General features: G+C 48.9%; 1 protein-coding gene across 3 annotated transcripts in view; it reads right to left on the bottom strand.

The window, feature by feature from the left end:
* Positions 1 to 21,398, bottom strand: part of LOC138563754 (beta-1,3-galactosyltransferase 5-like) — a 185,743-nt gene extending 164,345 nt beyond the window's left edge. For 2 of the 3 annotated variants that reach the window (XM_069642860.1, XM_069642859.1), the window contains exon 1: positions 21,273 to 21,397. The gene's annotated coding sequence lies outside the window, so the exon portion shown is untranslated. Of the gene's footprint in view, positions 1 to 21,272 lie in introns of all 3 variants that reach the window. The other variant, XM_069642861.1, reaches the window with a different exon arrangement.
* Positions 21,399 to 21,681: the final 283 nt, after the last annotated feature.

The raw sequence follows: 21,681 nt of genomic DNA on the forward strand, positions 1-21,681 counted from the left end.
CATACTGGGTGATGCAGTAGACGACATTTGGAAGAGGGCGGGATTCCCAGGAGTGACAATCAGTGACACGTCACATGATTCCAGACACTTCAGACATAGAGGCAATAATGTCACAAAATGCGTGAAAATGAGGACCCTGTTGATTACATCCAGGAAATTCAGGAGAAGTGGCGCCTGGAAATGTGGGAACCCTTGGACAAAACACTAGCAATATTTTACCACATACTGATCCCAGGGCTCCCAGAACCAGTACAAAGGCAGTTAGAAACGTTGGTAGGAATGGAAGCAAAAGCATGGCCAGAGATACAGCTAACAATAGTACACCATTGTAGGCTATGGCAAGAAAAGATGAAACAGAAAGAGGAAAAGAGGAAAATAGGAAGGCAGAGGAGGCAAAACTGGTCCAGAAGAAATTGACCAAATACGCCATGGAAGGTGTGCTAATAAGCCCCATTCAGGTGTCAGCAGTACCAGACACACAACTACCAGCCACTACACAGCAACTGCAACAACTAGCAGTACCACCACAGCAAGCACAGAATACGACACAGCAACTACCACCACCGCCTCCATACACAGCCCAACACATATATGCTCCTCTGGTGGGGGGTGGATACACGCAAATGGGGAATGGCTACACAAAAGACTACAGGGGGAGGGGTGGGTTAGCAAGAGAGAGGGGATTTGGACCAGCAGCACCACAGCAAGGGGGAGGGTTCCGAGGGTACAACCAATATGGACAGCAGGGTTACTCGGACAACACTGGAGGATACCCATGGCAAGCATGAGAGCCGCCAATGTGCTGGACTTGTGGACTAGTAGGACACGCATCACACACATGCAGGGCAAGACCAACACAAGCAGGATGGGGAGTGCAAGGGTAACAGGGTTACAATGGGGGGCAACAGTACTATCAACAACAACAGTCACAACAGGTGACAGAAACACAAGCCCAACAACAAGTGCCACCTCAGCCGCAACAGCAAACATACACGACGCCCCCTGCACCACAAGTGCAGTACCAACCAGCACAGCAACAAGCACAACAGCAAATGGCAACGGCACAACAACAACACGTCCAGACAGTACAACAGCTCACACAAATACAGGACATTAAACAACTACCCGCAGACACACAAATACAACAGACGCAATTGGGAAAGGTGACGATATTGGGTCACAACCCATTCACAGGGAACGGACAATCACTATACCCCCAATAGGACAGCCCACAGACATCCTTGTTGTGTCCCATCCTATCGGTAACACCTAACCCTGCAGAGGAACCACGCATAAAGGTGGTGATAGGTGACCAGATTTAACAAGGGGGGTCCTGGGAGTCTCTCTGCCAGACATTAGTCCTGGTTACGAGAGACTTACCCAGAGTCTTTAGCTCACTATCTTTTCACAGAGAAGAAATATCCCAAACATATCAGTCTTTGTCCTGCCCTGGGGCAGTCCAGCACCGAAATGCGAGGCAATTCTCCTCTGAACAAGAGTACCAACAGAAACCCCAGACACGTGTTTCGGTCTGGTTGGACCTCATCAGTAGGGTGGATCTGTGCCTCTCTAAGAATAGTGAGCAAGGGGTCCACGTCTGGATTCCCCTAGTAACTTAGGGTGAGACCCAAAGTTACTTAAATATGCAGATTTAACAAGGGGGGTCCTGGGAGTCTCTCTGCCAGACATTAGTCCTGGTTACGAGAGACTTACCCAGAGTCTTTAGCTCACTATCTTTTCACAGAGAAGAAATATCCCAAACATATCAGTCTTTGTCCTGCCCTGGGGCAGTCCAGCACCGAAATGCGAGGCAATTCTCCTCTGAACAAGAGTACCAACAGAAACCCCAGACACGTGTTTCGGTCTGGTTGGACCTCATCAGTAGGGTGGATCTGTGCCTCTCTAAGAATAGTGAGCAAGGGGTCCACGTCTGGATTCCCCTAGTAACTTAGGGTGAGACCCAAAGTTACTTAAATATGCAGATTTAACAAGGGGGGTCCTGGGAGTCTCTCTGCCAGACATTAGTCCTGGTTACGAGAGACTTACCCAGAGTCTTTAGCTCACTATCTTTTCACAGAGAAGAAATATCCCAAACATATCAGTCTTTGTCCTGCCCTGGGGCAGTCCAGCACCGAAATGCGAGGCAATTCTCCTCTGAACAAGAGTACCAACAGAAACCCCAGACACGTGTTTCGGTCTGGTTGGACCTCATCAGTAGGGTGGATCTGTGCCTCTCTAAGAATAGTGAGCAAGGGGTCCACGTCTGGATTCCCCTAGTAACTTAGGGTGAGACCCAAACATTTTCTTTCTTAGTTGATACAGGGGCAACTAGGTCCTGTATTAGGGAAGGGAAGTTCAACTTTCAGGCGAGGCCATGCACACTCAAGGATTCTCTGGGGCTCGAGGGCTGGTTCCTTTTACTGATATCATCTCCTTATCTGTTGGAAATCACAATCTATCTCTACCATGGTTGTATTCAAAGCAATCACCAGTAAATATACTTGGGAGAGACATCATGAGCAGACTGAACATGACTATATCCTTCACTGACTAGGGAATAGTGTGCTCCACACCAGGCATACACATGCTCACCACACATACTCCAGGCTTACTGTGGCAAAACAGTGGCAAGGGCAGAACCAGTGGACAGGGACCTCTTCCAATATGGAACAGACATGGCGATAGCATGGTTACCAGGAATTGAGGGCAAAGTGTGGAGACCAGCAGCATACCCCTTCAGGCCAGAAACACCCACTAGTGAAGAAGAAGGGGCAATAATATCAGTGGACATCGAGAGTATTGTGGCAACAGACTACATTGCAGTTCACGCCCAGGATGGGGAAGGGAAAGCATGGAGAGCAGTAATAGCATTCGCAGAAGGATGCAGGCTAACACAGGGGTCAGATGAGGGGCTGTTCTCAGATGAAGCAGGAGATAGAGAAATGGTGTTCCAGATGAGCGTCTAGGTTTGGTTGAGAGTGACATACAAGGAGGTAGCACAGAAAATGGCAATGGCCCTAGAAGCACCCATCCCTACTCAAGTACCTTTCTATGAGGAAGATTTAGCAGCTGTACCCGCCTCTCTATGGACTACTAGTCCCTATGACGTGGGTTGCAATAAAAGCATTGGAGGAGTACAGATAAAGCTAAAGAAAGGTGCAATGCTGCCCATGGTGAAGCAGTACCCACTATTTAAGGAAGCTGATGAGGGGATCTACGAGACAACTGCCCTAGTGGATAGAGGAATATTGGTACCATCAGAGTCACCGTGCAACACTGTGGTGTATCCTGTGTGCAAGGCAAAGGGAGGGTCTTTGCGTTACATACAAGATTTGAGACCTCTCAACCACATTGTGGAGCCAGAGTACCCAATAGCAGCTAACCCAACCACCATACTGTGCGGAATACCAGCAGAGGTGTCACGATTCACTGTGATCGACCTCAAAAATGCATTTTTTGCAATACCACTACACTCTGATTCACAAGATGTAACAAGCTTCACATACAGCAACACAAAATGGAAACACAGTAGACAACCCTAGGGGTACTGTGAGTCACCATCCATCTTCAACAAAGTGATACAAATGGACCTAGGAAACAGAGATGCAAAGCACAGTGCAGCAGTATGTAGATGATATCATCATCTGCAGCACCACTGAGGAGAAGTGCAGGAGTGACTCTGTAAAGATGCTCGCAGTGCTGGCTGACAAAGGATACAAGGTCAAGAAGGGGAAACTGCAATACTGCCAACAACAAGTACTTTACATCGGGAAGATCATTTCACAAAAGGGAAGGAACATTTCACCACAAAGGGCACAAGCAATACAGAATACCCCCCAGCCGCAAACAGTAAGGGAATTGGCGGAATTTCTTGGTCTATGCAACTACAGTAGAGCATGGGTCTTTGATTACAACTCATACATAGAACCACTACTAGAGGCCCTCGGAGAAGCTCAGAGGGGGGCAAGGAAGTTGGGGTGGAGAAGAGAAATGACAGATGCATTTAATGAGCTCATACACGCCATTTCAACAGGCACTCCATATTATGAAGAGGAATTCTACACCTTCTCACATTGTGATAATGCAGTAATGAAAGCAGTATTAACACAAAAGACAAGCATGGGACACACACCAGTGGCATTTTAGAGTGGCCATTTGGATCCTGTAATGATGGGACACTTTCCATGCGAACAGAGCCTAGCTGCAGCGGCTTTTGCAGTAGAAATATCCTCCTCAATCACCATGGGATACTTCACCACACTGTAAGTGGAAAACGACCTCTTTTCAATTTTAAACAAGCCAAAATCCATACTGACTACCCAAAGAGCAACAGGGTACGAGATTATCCTGTCCAGACCTGAGCTGAAAATAGTAAGGTGAAGTAATGTCAATCCAGCACGATTTATAGCAGAGGAAGTGGAAAATGGAGAGTATGCACATACGAATGAATTTTACTCATTTACCAGAAAAGTGGAAGAGAATGCCCTAGAGAGGGGGATCATGTACATCGATGGGTCATCAACAATTGATAAAAGTGATGGAATAAGGACAGGAGCAGCATTAGTGCGATTGAGGGAAGACTGGACTTACGTTCCAGTAAAATGTGTCAAATTACCCCAGCACCATTGAGCGCAAGCAGCAGAACTAGTAGCACGTATTCTGGCCTTAGAAGAAAGCAATGAGAAACGAGTAACTATATGCTCCGACAGTGCATATGTCACGTCAACAGTACTTTCAGGATTAATAAAGTGGCAAAGAAGAGGATTCGGAAGAGCAGATGGTACTCCTGTACAACATGCTCTCCTACTGGCTGAACTAATAAAAGTTATTAATTACCCAGCAGAGGTAGCACTGCTGAAATGTCATGCACACATTAACAGTAACGATCCAATATCAAGAGGTAACAAAACAGCAGACGGACGTGCAAAATATGCTGTGTACTTTGGCGAGACATGGAACCTCCCGGAAAAACGAAGAGATAAGGATGGGGGGGTAAGACAGATGGGTACACACACATCCCAGAGACACAGATTATAGAGCTGCAGGCAGCAGCACCAATAGCAGAAAAAGAACTGTGGGTCAAAAGAGGATGCACCATGTCCCCCACAGATGCACTATGGTGTCAGAACAATACAGGGAAAGTTGTGATGCTCATGGCCCTACTGAAAACAGCTCTGACCCAACAACACCATGCCAGGCACACAGGGAAAGAAGTCATTGCAGCACGAATAAAAGAATCATGGTTCTACCCAGAGCTAAACTCACACCTTGTAAATTTCATTAGCAATTGCCTCACATGTCAGCAATACATGGCCGGCCACACGCTGCAAGTGATTAAAGCTACAATACCCTGGCCTGAAGGACCCTTTTTGCACCTACAAATTGTCTATGTCGACATGATCAATGTATGTCAAGGATACAGATACATGATTGTGGTAGTATTCCAATTTTCAAGGTGGATCGAGGCTGGTCCATGCTCTCATGCAAATGCATTCAGAGCAGCTAAATTCTTGGTAAGGGAGGTGTTCTTGAGGTGGAAAGTTTGTGAAGTATTGAGGTCAGACAATGGTCCTCACTTTGCCAATGAGTTATTCAGCACGTAACTGCCCTTCTAGGAATTATGCATACATTTGCCTGTGCCTGTCACCCACAAGCCAATGGCGTCTGTGAATGCCTCAAAGGTCTCCTAAAAGAAGAAATAGCAAAGATCCAGCAAACAACCAAAAAGAGTTGGCTGTACTGCCTCCCCTTGGCCTTGTTTGAGTTGAGAAACAGACCAGGTTCGGACCACCACCTCACACCCCATGAGGTGGTGACCGGACGCCAGATGCACCTCCCACTCACTCCACCATCAAGGGCAATGAGTGATTGTAACAATGGAAGTACTGTTTTTGGTGAAGAAATGCAAGAGTATGTCTCTTCCTTGGTTACTAGTGCATTTTTATCCCTCAACAGATCCAACGGACACAGGGCGGTCAAAGAACCACCAACAGGGAGAAACAACCAACGAGGATCAGGAACTGACTGCACAGTGCACAGTGAAAGAAGGAGATAAAGTTCTATCGAAGAAAGTGGAAAGCCCCTAGATTCACAGGGCCCCATATAGTGCAGAAAGTAGCCCCTAGAGCTATAAAGTTAAATGACAAGGACGTGTGGACACATTCATGACAACAAGTCCTACAAAGCACAGACCTGCCCTCACCTCAGCTTCAGCAACGGCAACTTACAACAACAACACTGCACAAGCGCCAGATACTCCAAAAGACACAAACAGCCAACCATAGTCCACCCCATGATCATGAGATCCCAGACAAAATAAATAAGTTTAGCTAAAATTAACACTCACCAGCCACCAGATGAAGAACATTGCGAAAGGAATCTGCAATATACACCACACTGTGTAAACACGTGCATGCGCTCTTCTCTTTTTGTCTCGCACATGCAGGTATTGTGCATTGTTATTGTATATGTTAGGGGATAAAAAAAAGAATATAGGCCACTGCCCAGGGGCAAGTGCTGCCCATAGATGATATCCCAGAATCTCTGTCACACCAATTTGTATATATTATAAAAAAGGCCAAAATACTTAAAACCACAGAGAATATGCATCTATTATAACGTGTTTCTCCTGCTAATAGTATGCTCATTTCCACACCTCCATGCAGCATTACCTGTCTTAAGAGATAGGACGGTCAGGAAAGTGTGGGAAGAGCTTTTCTCCTGGGCATTGAACACCCACTTGATGTGCAGGGCTTGAATAAAAAGTACTAACAGTAATAACACACATTTTCAGAAATGTTCAGGCGGGCACCTATATCATCTAAAGTAAAGTAGCTGCAGGGCCGCAGCAAAGGTAAGAGGAAAATGCCAGGGGTAATAGCTACTGTAATAAAGATGATAGGGACATTTTTCACCACTGGTCTGATTACTGCCTCTGTCTAGCAGGCCTACTATGCTTTTTAATGTGACGGCATCTCCAACTACTAATATTTTCCCTACCATGGCTGCAAGAAGCATGGCGTCAGGTGGTACAAGTAGCACGAGGTCCAACATAAAGAGGGATAAACGCAGTGTTTCTATTGATATACATGGGGTGAACACATATCTCACAGAATCCGCACACGTCTCCAACAACATGTGGTATAAGCATATGTCCAAAATTGGTAAGGATACAACAAAGGACAACTGCTATGTGTGCTTGTTGATCCCATACGCCATGAGAGCCTCAAGAACATTCGTGGAAACTGAAATATCTGCAACAACTGCAGAATACCTGTTATATTAGCGTTGTTTCAAACACAAGGTTGATTTAAAGGGAAAAGAGCAACACTAAAATGGAAATCAAGGTCGACATACCCCTATGAAGACAATTTCATCAAGACACTACCAATGGTTGACAATTCCGGGCAGCTGACCGAAGGACTTCAGTACATAACAGATGGACCGACAAAGGGAAAACAAAAGTGGTTACACTGAGCTATCTACCATGCCAGTGGAGCACAAGAGAGGTTGGGGGTGAGCCAGGGTGCTGGCAAAGGCCACTAATACTAATATATGGAAAAGTATACACGAAGAACGGATGGGTGGATGGAGCTGTGGGAAGTAAACCCTTGACGTTGGCAAAATCATCAGTGATGACAGTGCAAGAAGAAAATGACAAATACTACAAGGACACATTGGTAACATGGTTAGATAAAGAAGAAGAACCCATAACAATAATTCCCCTTATAGCACCTACACTGCATTACCAGCATGATGGAGAAATGGATGTTGGAACCAATGAAGGATGCAAGAGAACAAGCAAGCTTTCTGAGGGGGGTGCAGGAACTGCAGTATTGATGGACCACTATTGGGCCTGCAGAGCCAAGGCATACTACAGCTTGCCACCATTGTGGAATGGAGTGTGCACTATTGTTCACATCAACGTGCCATCACTTGTAGTATCACATCAACGTGCCATCACTAGTAGTATCACAAAAGCACATCAACAAGGAGAACTTCCCTAAGATGGATGAAGGGAACAAAAGGAAGAAGAGATCCCTGGAGGTGATGGGAAGCAGGTCACAGAGTGACACTGCACACTTTTCCAGAGTAAACAGACAAGGAGAACCACTGACAGGAAATTACCTGAGGGGAAAGTCAGAAACAGCCCTGAGTGACATTCCACCAGCACACAGGCTATTTAGCAGAGTGGCTATGTTCTTTTCCTCCATCATACATCCAGGTGTACAGGTGTATGCAAATTCCAAATGGCTACAAATAAGATGGGAGCTAATGATGACGATTAGCTCCACTGTTAATGGATTCAACGTGATAAAATAAGAATTAAGAGGGATCAGAATGGTGGCCCTACAAAACATATATGTGCTGGACCTTATGACAGCAATGGAAGGAGGTGTTTGTGCAAAAATTTGAAGTTTATGTTGCACGTTCATTCCTGCAAATGACGAGGACAACGGTACGTTATCTGAAGCGGTATCTATCACAGCTGGCCAAGATGCAAGCCAAGATGGAAGAAGCAGCAGCAAAGGGAGTGACGAAGGATGGTAGCTGGTTCTCATGCATCTGGTCCTGGATGCCATCATGACGCTCAGATGGCCTCAACGTTGTGGTAGGATGCGCGATTCTAGGAATGGCTTCTCTGGTGGGAATAAAGCTATGGAAGGCAAAATCAAATCGTACTGCTGAAGAAATGATCAGCATGCACGTCCTAATGCCATCTGAAGATGATAAACACACAGACATCATCAAGGAACATGAACAGCTGCGCCAGCAGATAGAAGAAGCAGACTTGTACCCACCTTCCATTAAATTTGAGAATCCAAGAAACCCGAAAAGCTATGTTCGAAAATAGGTTTATTGGAAGCCCAGTGTTGGATGTGTATATATGTACTGGTCATTTGAAGATCGTGCGGACCGGTACAGACACTTGGCAGCAATAACGAAGGAATGCCGAGTACGAGGAGATAAGAGAGTAGATAATTTTGTGGTCGACAAGAGGGGACTGATGAGGGAAAATGGGACGATCCCTTCCCCCGATTCTCATCCAGACCATGGCCTATGACATCACGAGCTAAGCACCCGCCGCGGGAAGAGTTTGACCCACTCACTGCCGCCCCGGATGTCAAGATCCACCGTGACCACGCTCCACACACCCAGGCAAGTGTACCATCCCAACCTCGGGCTAGGACCCCGGGTGGAGATGACACCGACCATATGGACCAACTCAATTAGACATCACCCACCAACATCGCCATTGTTATAGATGCCATGACGACATAGCTAGCGGACAAGAACACACGTGCCACCAACACATGGATCAGACCCACACCAATCCACACGAAGAACATACTCACACATGCATCGTTTTTATTTTTCACATAGGCCAACTACAGCACTGCAGAAACGCAGGATGCCAGAAGAGCTTGTGTATACGCTTGCAGATTCTTCCTCACTCCTAAAACTATGAAGATGTAGCCCTGTATATGGACTAACGCATAAGAACCCATGTCGCCCCTCGCGACCCCCGTATTATGGACTGTATACCGACACCCATGAGCTAGGCCAAAGTAGGTTGCAAACCAGTGTCCCCAGGCCGGAACAGCTCAGACGAAGCTGCAAGATGCTAATCATGCAGATCAAACCCTGATGAGAGCCCCACAACCAAGGCCACGAAGTTACAATCTACATACTGCGCTTCCCGCGCCAAGGTTACACCTGCTACTGCTAAATGCTCCTCAGAGCCAAAATACAAATGAAATACCTGTAATTCTGCTCCAGCCACGGTCTAACACGTGACCAGGCCGACCTGATATGATGCCAAGCCCCAAAGACCAGAGAAGCTCTGGGGTCTCACGTCTGGGACACAGACTGCAAAAACGAAGCGAAAAGTTGGACACTGGCAGCGATGGGAACAGGACACTCAACAGCAAGAAATCAGACCTGTCCATTGTCCGCCACTGGCACATAGTCATACATTTTTGCCAGCACCAGATACATCGCGAGCTGGGAACAGCAATGGTCCCAGGCTTGGGAGCTCACGTGTGAACCAATCAGAATACGAGGGGCTAACCACTGATGCCACTATAGTTTAGCCAATCACCAATTTCCCTCCTTGTAACAATTCTCATGTAGCAACTATTAGGGACGACCCAAGCGTACCACCTGACCCCTTCTCTACCAAAAATCTTTTCCTCTATATGGGTCTATACTGACCCTACCACTCGGGGAGCCAACCCGACATAGCATTAGGTTTAGGGGTTAGTTTTCTCAGGTGACGCACGTAGTCGCATCATCCGGCTAGAAAAAGGGCCTGCAAGCCCACCATGATTGAGACGTTTCCTGGGTACCTGTGATCCGAGAACCTGTCCCTGTTTGTTTTATGCAATAAACAGCAGTAACTCTTTGCTCTTGTGTGTGCCTCATACTTCTTTAGGACGCGGGTGGAGTTGGTCGTGATATATTGACAAGAAAGGGGCCAATATTCCATGCCTCTTGGGATCGCCCCTCAGATGGCACATCGAGGCATATTGATCGTCTTCCTCATATAGGGCTCGTTTCACCCTACAGACGTTACCAATCAGGTCTGCCAACTCACTGCCAGAGAAATGACACCAAAGAAAGAGATGGAACAGGGGTGGAAGGGAAGGAAGGAAACCGGGAGTAGAAAATGGTAAGATGAGTAAACAAGATGAGCAGAGACAGAAGTGCTGAATGAGAAGGAAGAGAAAATAAGGCCAAGAGAAGAGACAGGAAGCTGAGGGGAGATGAAGGAGAGGTGAGAGGAGGAGGGAGGAGAGGTGAGATGCAGACCATAGTCTCAGAGGAGACAAAAATCTGAGGAGAGACGAAGGAGAGGTGAGGAGGAGGAGTGAGGAGAGGTGAGATGAAGACCATAATCACAGAGGAGACAGGAAGCTGAGGAGAGAGGAGAGAGGATGGAGAGGTGAGAGGAAGATCCAAGTCACAGAGGAGACAGGAAGCTGAGGTGAGACAAAGGAAATGTTAGAGAAGGGGAGAGGAGAGGCGAGATAAAGGCCCAAGTCACATAGGGACAGAAAGGGAGAGGGGGAGAGAGGAAAGGTGAGAGGAGAGGTGAGAGAAAGATCCGAGTCACAGAGGAGACAGGAAGCTGAGGGGTGACGAAGGAGAGGTGAGGAGGAGGAGAGAGGAGAGGCGAGATGAAGACCCAAGTCACAGAGCAGATAGAAAGGGAGAGGATAAGAGAGGAGAGGTGAGAGGGGGAGAGAGGAGAGGTGAGAGGAGGAGAAAGGAGATGAAGACCCAAGTCACAGAGGAGACAGAAAGCTGAGGGGAGAGGAAGAAGAGGCAAGAGGTGAGATGAAGACCCAAGTCACAGAGGACACAAAGGGAGAGGATAAGAGAGGAGAAGTGAGAGGGGGAGAGAGGAGAGGTGAGAGAAGGAGAGGTGAGAGAAGGAGAGAGGAGAGAGGAGAGGTGAGATGAAGACCCAAGTCACAGAGGAGACAGAAAGGGAGAGGATAAGAGAGGAGAGGTGAGAGGGGGAGAGAGAAGGAGAGGTGAGAGAAGGAGAGAGGAGAGAGGAGAGGTGAGATGAAGACCCAAGTCACAGAGGAGACAGGAAGCTGAGGGGAGACGAAGGAGAGGTGAGATGACGACCCAAGTCACAGAGGGGACAGAAATGGAGAGGAGAGGGGAAGATCTGAGTCACAGATAAGACAGGAAGCTGAGGGGAGAGAGGTGAGATGAAGATCCAAGTCACGGAGGAGGCAGGAAGCTGAAAGGAGACGAAGGAGAGGTGAAAGGAGGATCTGCATCACAGAGGAGACAGGAAGCGGAGGGGAGAGAAAGGAGAGGTGAGATGCAGACCAAAGTCACAGAGGAGACCGAAAGGGAGAGGAGGAAAGAGGGGAGGAGAGAAGAAAGGTGAAATGAAGACCAGAGTCACCGAGGGGACAGAAAGGGAGGAGGAGGAGAGAGGAGAGGAGGAGAGAGGACAATCATTGTCATAGAGGAGACAGGAAGTTGAGAGGAGATGCGGGAGAGGAGAGAGGGGAAGAGAGGAGCGGTGAGAGGAAAATCCGAGTCACAGAGGAGACAGGAAGCTAAGGGGAAAGGGAGGAGAAGTGAGATGAAGACCTAAGTCACAGAGGAGACAGAAAGGGAGAGGATAAGAGTGGAGAGGTGAGAGGGGGGAGAGGTGAGATGAAGACCCAAGTTACAGAGGAGACAGAAAGCTGAGGGCACAAGAGGAGAGGTAAGATGAAGATCCAAGTCACAGAGGGGACAGAAAGGGAGCAGAGAGGGGAAGATCTGAGTCACAGATAAGACAGGAAGCTGAGGGGAGAAAGGAGAGGCGAGATGAAGATCCAAGTCACAGAGGAGACAGGAAGCTGAAAGGAGAGGCGAGATGAAGATCCAAGTCACAGAGGAGACAGGAAGCTGAAAGGAGACAAAGGAGAGGCGAGATGAAGATCCAAGTCACAGAGGAGACAGGAAGGGAGAGGAAGAGAGAGGAGAGGTGACGTGAGAGGGGGAAAGAGGACGGTCCATGTCACAGAGGAGACAGGAAGCTGAGGGCAGAGGAAGGAGAGGTGAAAGGAGAGAATTAAGCTCTTCGAAGAGTAATGTCGCTGACGACAGAAAGAAAAAACAAAAGCAAATGGAGGAGGCAGCATTTTAACCGCTGCAGGGTCATGTCGCCTATAACCTGTTACCCTCCCCCTGGGAAAAGGGAGGGCAGGGGCGGAACGGCGCCGAGGTGCCAAAACAACCCAAAAGCCCACGAAGGGCTAAACAAACGAAGAGGGGGGGGGGCGAGCCGCCTTATAAGCAGCAGGGTCCGACGACTGAATCATTTCACTCCTGCAGTGGAACCCTGCAGACTCGCCGTGGCTGAAGGATTTCGTTTTCCACCCACCCACCCATGAAAGGGCAGGGAATGAGGGTGACACCTGGCCGTCGCTGTCGCAGGGCGGTCAGGATGATGTGCGACGGTGTTGGCGGTGTTTGGCCAACCAAGCACAAATGACTCCGGATGAGCCAGAAGGAAACCGGAATGGGTCTTCGCTCTTCCGGACCAGCGCCTCTTGGGGGCCTAAACGGCGGGGGCGTCTGGTGGTAACAAATAAGGCTCAGCTTCCCCCAAAAAACGGCGCTCTCCCCACCCACGACACCTGAACAGGCAGGATAGGCTCAGGTACAAAGGGTCGGGGGAGTTGGGGGCCTACTATACAAAAGTATAGGGGGAAGCAAGAGAAATGTCTAATCCCCCACACTAGCGTGAGATGGGGGTTTAGATTCTATAAAAGACAAGGAGGCGAGTATTATGCATTACAATCTTTACCGTGAACCACAGCAGCAAAGAATAAAAAACTTTGTAAAACGAAATTTTTTCCCCAATAACATAACGTTATAACAATGCAATGTGAAACATCCCAGTCCAACATGGTGGGCAGGTCATGCCCTGGGGGTAGCCAATAGGGAACGAGCCAGTCCCAATATAGGTCCATTCCTTAAATAACTCCCCCTCTTTCTGACGCTGATCTGTCTCACACGACCACCGAACACCTTCTCCACGTAGAACGAAGAACCAACTCCCATGGAGACGCCGGGGCTGAAACCTTCTGCAACCTGGAGCTCAATCTTCCACCTCCTCCTGCATCGAAGTCATAAACTGCCCTCTGAAACAACAACCGACACCAGTAAGGGTGGGTGGGTGGTATAATACTCGTCTCCTTGTCTTTTATAGAATCTAAACCCCCATCTCACGCTACTGTGGGGGATTAGACATTCTATGGCAAGACAGGAGGCTCATATTATGCAAGTTCAAAGCCCTTGCATTACATTCACCGCTACATGGGCAATACGCTTATGGTAAAATGTCTTAAAAGTTGATTCCCTTGACCAGTCAGCTGCTTTTAGGATCTGTTCCAAACTACCCCCCAGAAAGGCTGCTTTAGAGGCCATAGCGCCTCGGACTGAGTGGGGACCAAAAGAGGATGTGTCAACCCCCGCCTCCCGCATAACCCATTTGATCCATCTGGGCAAAGTAGAAGGGGAGACCGGCTTATGGGGTTTCCTGTAGGAAATCAGCAGCTGAGAGGTATTGGGAGGTCTAAAACCGTCAGTTATAATCTCAAAACATTTCAAACAGTTGACCACACATAGTTTACAATCTTCAGGAAAAGCTGGATAGGATATCGATGAAGTTATGCATTTAGTCCTTCGTGAGATAAAGAAAGTAACCCCTTGAGGGGTGAACATCTTATTATCCACATCAAGAGCTCTGATATCAGAGACCCTTTTAATAGACACTAGACATAGTAACATAGCAAGTTTGGCAAACAACTGCTGCAGGGACAGTTCCTCATTAAGAGGCCAGGACCTGAAGAGCTGCAGCACCACATTAACATCCCAAAGAACCGAATACTTCGGCTGTGGCGGATCCTTAATACGGATAGATTTGAGGGCCCTTCGCACTAAAAAGTGCCTACCCACTGGTTCCCCTTTAACCAAAAGGTGACCAGCTGAAATAGCTGAACGAAAACCATTAACAGTCCTGTAGGCTTTCCCTTCCTTAAACAATTCTACAAGAAAATTAACCACCTCTACAGGAGGGGCAGAAACGGGATTGAGGTGCCTAGCCACACACCAGCTAACCCATCTGTTCCGTGCTGTGGAATACCCAGCCTTAGTAGAGGGCGCCCAGGAGTCCCTGATGACCGCCATAGAGTCTTGCGAAAGGCCTCTGAAGCACCAGGAAGAGCTGAAATCTTCCAAGCCATAAGGGCAAGGTGTCCCTGCGAGACCAACTCGTGAGGGAGACCCTCCGGATCCACTAGCAACAGGGGATCGCGAGGGAGAAGACGGGGAATATCTATTGCCAATTCTAGAAGGGCCGGGAACCACACTTGAGAGGGCCAAAAGGGGGCAACCAGAACCAGAGACACCGCCTGAGTGCGAACCTGGACCAGAACCCGGGCTATCATTGCAAAGGGAGGAAAGGCATACCCCAACTGACCCGACCAATCCTGGAGTAAAGCGTCGGTGGCTAGAGCTAACGGATCTGGTCTCCAACTGTAAAACCTGGGAACTTGACAATTCAGTCTGGAGGCAAACAAGTCTATCATCAGAGGACCCCAGAGGGACTCTATGCGGGCGAAAAGAGACCTGTTCAGCATCCAATCGCTCCTGTCCTGCAGGTGCCTGGAGTTCCAATCTGCAACAACGTTGCTGACTCCTGGGAGGTATTCTGCTTTCAAGAGAATATCTCTGTCGAGGCAAAAATGCCAAAACTCTCTCGCCAAATCTGCTAAGACTTTGGACCTGGTACCCCCCAGGTGATTGATGTACCTCACCGCAGATATGTTGTCCATGCGGAGGAGAACGCAACAATTTCCCTGATCCTTGAGGAGACTCCGAACAGCAAAAGACCCCGCGTACAACTCTAGGCAATTGATATGGAGTAGTTTCTCTGACTCTGACCATTTCCCTCCCGTGGAGACCTGACCCAATCTGGCTCCCCAACCTGATCTGCTCGCATCTGACTCCAGAACGACATCCGGCGATGGGCCAAAAATTGCCTTGCCATTCCAGGCCTCCATGTGCCTGAGCCACCACAGAAGTTCCAACCTGGCCTCTGGCGGCAATTCCACCATTTGGGAGTAAGAGAGACACTTGCGCAAATGCTTGGCCTTTAAGCGTTGCAGCGCTCTGTAATTTAGGGGAGCAGGGAAGATAGCCTGAATGGATGCCGACAACATCCCTACAACTCTGGCTAACTGCCTGAGGGAGATCCTCCCTCTCCTGAGGAGTAGACGAATTTCTGTCTGGGAGAAGAAGGATGCAAAGCTTTGAATCTATATTGAAGCCCAGAAATTGGATACATTGCGTAGGCTTCAATATTGATTTTTTTACATTTATCACAAAACCTAGATCCTGTAATAGGGTCACAGTAATTTTCAGATGAGAACACAGAGTTTGATAATTCTGGGCTAGGAGCAACATGTCGTCCAGATAAACTATGATCCGAATCCCCCTGGATCTGAGAAGAGCCATCACAGGGCGCATGAGCTTGGTGAAACACCATGGGGCCGAGGACAGGCCAAACGGAAGGGATGCAAACTGCCACACCCGACCCCCCCACTGAAACTGAAGATACTCCTGATGTGGGGGAAAGACGGGAACCACTAGGTAAGCGTCCTTGAGGTCCAATTTGACCATCCAGTCTGCAGGGAGAAGAGTATCCCTGAGTAAATGAATTCCCTCCATCTTGAAGTGGTGATAAACCACAAAAGAGTTGAGAGCTTTCAGGTTGATTACTGGGCGAAACCCCTGGTCCGGTTTCGGAACTAGAAAAATGGTACTCAGGAACTGAGAGGCCCTGTAAGAGGCCGGGACTACCGCCCCTTTGGAGATGAGATCCCGTACCTCTCCATCTATAAGGGATTGTTTGACTTCGTCGAACACCAAAGGAAGGGGAAAGGACAACTGGCAAGGAGGGGCATAGAACTCTATCTGATAACCCTGAATCGTTTGTAGCACCCAAGGATCCGAAGTGAGAGCCTCCCACTGTGGAAGGAACCTGGCTAGTCTGCCACCTAAACTTTTGAGGGAAAAAACTTTTAGCACCTCGGAAATTACCTGATGGCCCTCTTGATCTTCCGGCTCCCCTGCCGGCACGTCCTCTCCAACTGGAGTTTTGTTGCGGGTAGAACTGATTATGTGCTCCTCGAGCAGAGGAGGTATGGTATGCGCCACGGGGCGCAAACTGGCGGGGGCGGGAGGAGCCCTGTGAAAAACGGCCGGAGGAGCGGGCCCTACCTCGTCCAGCCTTGTTAAAAACCTTTGGGGCAAAAACCTTTTTTATATTAACCTGCGCTTTGTCCAGCGCGGTAAATGTGTGAACATAAGCTGACAAATCTTTCAGAAAAGAATCCCCAAACAAATTACCCTGAGCTGCAGGGCCACCTTCCCTCTCCGACATATCTGCCAGTTTGGAATCCAACCTCATTAATAATGATTTTCTCCTTTCCCTACATATGGAGGCATTAGCATTGCCGAGCAGGCATACCGTACGTTGGATCCAACCCCTTAATGCGTCAACATCTATCGGGGTATTAGAGGACGCCGCCTCTTCTGCCATTTCAAAAATCTGCGTGACTGGACCCAGGATGTCCAATAGTCTGTCTTGACAACTACGCCACGCTTTATCGACCCCCTTCTTGGGGTCCTTCCCTTTCTGGGAAAGAAAAGCTGCCATAGACTGGTCTATTTCTGGCGCTAGAGCTACCTTGTCGGCGAGCAACGGTCTAGGACATTCCGCCCGTAATTTATTACGATCCTCTTTGGCCATAGGGCGCCGGATCCAGAACTTGAGGAAAGAGGAAACCTCCTCAGAGGGTTGCCACTCAGCAGACCTGGGGGGTTGAATCAGGGCAGGATCAAAGAAAGGTACACCACTACCATCCAGCAGGGGACCCCCTTGAGGGGCTACCGAGGTCACCTTCCTTTTTTGCCTCTTAGGGGGCGAATCCGAATCATCTGCACTGTCAGAGGATGAGACATCAATAGGGGGCTCCACCGGCGCGAAAGGCGCGGGGGCCGGCCAGGGGGTGGAAGAGATAGGTCGAGATTCTTCCCACCCACGCTTTAAATTACCCTTAGGGGAAGCAATAGGAGATATGGCCACTAGGGGACTGAGTTGTCCCTGGGTATGTTTAGTTTTAACTTTACATTTTCTGGGTGCCTGGGACGCCACAGATGGGACAGCGTCCTGGGAGGGATGAAAATCTGCAATGCGGGTAATCAATCTGTCAAAGGCTGACGCCAAAGTATTATTCCAATCAGTTAAAGCGGAGTCCAAAGAGGACTGAATAGCTTGTGCCACTAAAGGCTGGGAATGACAGGCTTGATCCCCAATGTTTTCAAGAACCTTCTCACTTTTTTTGGCAGTGCGCACTTGAGTGCTGGCATCTGCAGAGGAGGGAAGCACTCCTTTGTCCATGACAGCACCAATTTCTTCGGTAAATAGATATAAATATATAAATATATACCGTTAATTAAACACAGCTGGGTCAAAGCTGCACTCACACAAGCCGAGCAGGCTGTAAGGACTCAAGTTAATAGTGTGCCACAAACTTCAGGTAAGGGCCACCAAGGCAGAACATGGAGTGTCTGAATTCCCACAGACAAACACGCGAGCAGCGTGTGAGGGCAAAGAAGCAACATTTTACCATACAAAACAACTGTAAACTATTACCAATTTATAACAGAAAATGGAACATATTACGGAAAAAATAAATATATATAAATTTTTTGTGGCGGAGAGCAGGCACGAACTGCTAAACCTGCCTTACACAAGCAGCACGTTTACCGCGTGTGCCACCGAGCTCCTTAGGCAACGCGCGTCGTCCGTCAGAATGTGAGCTCCTTAGGCAACGCGCGTCGTCCGTCAGAATGTTACTGTTCTGAGCCGGTCGACGCGCGCAACAAACAAAGCAAATGCTCGCGGCCTCACAACAGGCGCACGAGTAAATAGAACGCTGCAGCGTTCCCCAAGGGAAGGTCACGAAGAGTGCCTCACAATGCGAGCGAACGCCACGCTCGAACAAATCCCCTCAGGTGAACGCGGGCGAGATAAACAAACGCTCCGCTTGCCTGCTTGAGGAAAGTCACAGCATATACAATGTAACAAGAACAAAAAGAAACGCGTTCTCCCAAACGCTGCTTCCTGAAAGCAAGTGATACAAGTAACACTTTGAACACACAGTCTAAGAGAAAACCAGAGGTGTGACTTAGCTGTGGGTCAGCAGCAAAGAAAGAGGGGGAGTTATTAAAGGAATGGACCTATATTGGGACTGGCTCGCTCCCTATTGGCTACCCCCAGGGCATGACCTGCCCACCATGTTGGACTGGGATGTTTCCCATTGCATTGTTATAACGTTATGTTATTGGGAAAAAAATTCGTTTTACAAAGTTTTTTATTCTTTGCTGCTGTGGTTCAGAGTAAAGATTGTAATGCATAATATGAGCCTCCTGTCTTGCCATAGAATCCGGCAAGGACCAAGCGCCACACTTGCAGACTGAAGTTCACAAAATGTGTACAGTAATTCTGTTATGGAAATAAAACTGCGGCCAAGTTTGCCATATGAAACACTGCGGCATGCCAATTTGATTGTTGGGAGGAGTAAGGTGCAGAAACATGCGGAAGGAATAATTGGCAAGAAAGGTTAAATGGACAAATGCAGTGGTTAAAAGAAAAGCGCGAAAGTCTGAAAGATCAGCCGAAGAGGGAGAACGAGTCCAGGAAGATTAACACGAAATACCAAAACCACCACCACCCGCCACCCCCCCCCCCCCCCCCCCCCCCCCCCGCCCGCCGCCCGCAGACGCCCCCCCCCCCCCGCCCCGCCCCGCCCCGCCCCGCCTTTGCCAGTAAAGTGAGGAGCATGAACAAAGTCTGCGCCAGAGGAGGAAAGGCCGGTGAGGCAGGTCTGGCGACGCACGTATACAGTTCACCTTTCGCACAGAGCAGGTTTACAAAGAATAGGTATTTTGCATAGCCAAAATTCCCGACCATAGCCAGCGCCGGCAGAACGCCTGCCAACATTATTTCCATGACCCGGGCCTTCTTTGCTTACTGAAATACGGCTGTTCAAAATAAACGCTCTTAAGTTCTGTTTATTTACTCCTGGCCCCTCCACCCCCACCCACTCGAATAATGCGCCTTTACCTCTGGGGCCCAGTGCCACCTAGCAATGATCCGCTGTTAATACCGTGCTTACACGGGCCATTATCACCTATTAATGCCGGTGCAGCCCAAGCACCTCTATCGATAACTCACGTAAGTATGAGGAAGACCCTCAGTGTCCTCCGCTGCCTGCAGCATCGGTTCAAGTCCCAAGACGTCTCCCACTGGGCACAGTCACTAACTGAAAAACATACATGGGGGGCGGGGTGGGGAATAAGGGGGCTCGCGAGCAGCCGAAAATAAAAGCGAAGCCCATCTGCACTTGTCAGCTAGTTACTACTTTTGACAGCCCCGTTTGGCAAGATGGCGGAAGGGCGGCGCTGTGCACACGTGTGGTCATTGCACTTTGACCGCAATGAGGGAATCCATTCACCTGCGCGTTTGATGCCCCGCGCCCTTCTCCCCAGCGTCATACCTCGAAAGCACTGATATTATCGCGAGCGCGTGTAGCAGTGTGCTAGACACAGGAGCCCCGTAGAGGCGCAGGTTATTCAGCATTGCATGTGCTCAATCCGCAGGTCACACTGTGCCCTCCAAAAATATAGACAGATTAAAAAAAACAAAAAAAACACACGCGATCAATTCACGCAAATTAAACATACCAACTTTAAAATGAATGCTCACCCAAAGAGGTCAAGCTTCTGGTGTTCTATGCGGTGAAGCTGATAGGGGCAGTTGCCAATCGCGCCCTCCTCCCCCCCCCTCCCACCCCGACCGCGGGGAGTCGCTGGATTGAAGGGGCGGCAAAGGAGTAATCCGGGGAATGGCGTCACTTTGGGAAATGTTTTATTCTGACGCCGCTTTTTATTCCCCGCAACCCCACATTCTCCTCCCGGGACAGCGAGTACTGCTGCACTGCAGGGGGGTAACCTCTGCGATGCTTTGTGGGCAGAGAGGCTTATTATGGGAGAAATGTCAGTGTTTACTTGAGCGTCTTTGCCTCTCCACTTTAGGGCACGCCTTTATTAAATGCGCATTTGTAAGAACATCCTTGCATCACAATGCATCTCATTGAAAGCACCCCCTGTGTCAGAGCCTCCTTTACAGGGACGTGACCTTTACACGGTCAGGGGCTACTATACGTTTTAAGTCTTAAATTAATCCCACTTTGAGTACAGTCAGAGCCTCTTGCCAAAGCAGCATGTTCCTTCAAATGAACGCAAAAATAAAAAGGACGCTCCTTTAAATAAATGCAACCATAATTGGCACGTCTTTCCCTCAGGGCCCACGCTTGCGTCTGCAACCCGTGGCCCGCCAGATGCTTTGGACTCCAATTTCCATGACCCCGTCGCCCCCAGCCTTAACAATACTAACTAGGACTTAGAGGAGTTGTAGTCTGAAACATCCTAGCGCCAGAGTTTGTGGACGCCGCACTAAGCGCTGCGATTTAGGATAACTGCTGCAATAAGAACTTCTTTATAGTTTCCCCTCCCATGAGAGAGTTCCCATGAGCAGTCCCTTCATCGCTACCCCGTGCCCCTCCTCCCCCCATAGCTTCAGAGGGCGTGGAATGCACCTGTGCGGGGCCCACCCTTACCGCAAGTCTCTCGTTCCTAGGATTGTGGGCTGGGGTCTTGCAGGTGAGAGGCGCAGCGCCACCGGGCAGAGTCTCTCTGGGCACCTGCTGCCGCTGTATGGGAAGGCGGTTCCTGTTCTACGTCATAGGCTGAGCGGTGCACTCCTTCGCACCAGGAAGAGGAACACCCCTACACCCCAGGGCCTCAGGGAGAGTGCACAGCAGAGGTTCGGAGTGCAGGGACACATACGTGCATTGAGCACCTCCTTGCATAGCAGACAAAATCAGCACTGGGACAGATATATGCATAACACACCTCCTTATACAGAAGAGGTGAACAGCGTAAGGACAGATATAAGGATTGAGCACCTCATTACAGAACGGAAATGATCAGCACTGGGGCAGTTATATGGATAAAGCACCTGGTTAC

Source organism: Ambystoma mexicanum, chromosome 1p (assembly GCF_040938575.1).
Source record: "Ambystoma mexicanum isolate Mex_15411 chromosome 1p, UKY_AmexF1_1, whole genome shotgun sequence".
NCBI lineage: Eukaryota > Metazoa > Chordata > Amphibia > Caudata > Ambystomatidae > Ambystoma > Ambystoma mexicanum.